We start from the raw sequence: 664 nt of genomic DNA on the forward strand, positions 1-664 counted from the left end.
ATGCAGCCAACATAAGAGCACCATCTTAAAGCAGCTCCTAGGTAAGCTAAAAAAAAAGATATTTTTAGTGAGTGGGGTATTTAAGTCTCCAGCTAACACTATCATAGCTGGAGACTTAAATACCCCACTCACAACCCTAGACAGGTCATCAAGACAAAAAATCAACAAGGAGATATGGAACCTCAAATGATGCTTGACCCAATAGACTTTATTGATACCTATAGAACACTCCACTCAACAACCACAGAATATACATTTTGCTCATCACCACATGGAACATACTCTAAGATCAGCCATATCCTTGGTCATAATCAAGCATAAACAAATTCCATAAGATTGAAACACTGCCATGTACCTTCTTAGACCACAGTGAAATAATAAATATCAACACCAGCCGGGCTCAGTGGCTCAGCCTGTAATCCCATGCCTTGGGAGGCTGAGGTGAGTGGATTGTCTGAGCCCGTGGGTTCGAGACCCGCCTGGGCATCTTGGCGAGACCTCATCTCTACAATAAATCAAAAATCAGCCAAGCGTGGTAGCGCGCGCCTGTAGTTCCAGCTACTCGGAAGGCGGAGGCAGAAGGATCACCGGAGCCCAGCAGGTCGAGGCTGCGGTGGCCGGGAGCGGCCACTGCACTCCAGTCTGGGTGACAGAGTGAGACTCC

The sequence above is a fragment of the Carlito syrichta genome, unplaced genomic scaffold (genome assembly GCF_000164805.1).
Source record: "Carlito syrichta isolate Samal-C Ts95f unplaced genomic scaffold, Tarsius_syrichta-2.0.1 Scaffold287509, whole genome shotgun sequence".
NCBI classification, from domain to species: Eukaryota; Metazoa; Chordata; class Mammalia; order Primates; family Tarsiidae; genus Carlito; species Carlito syrichta.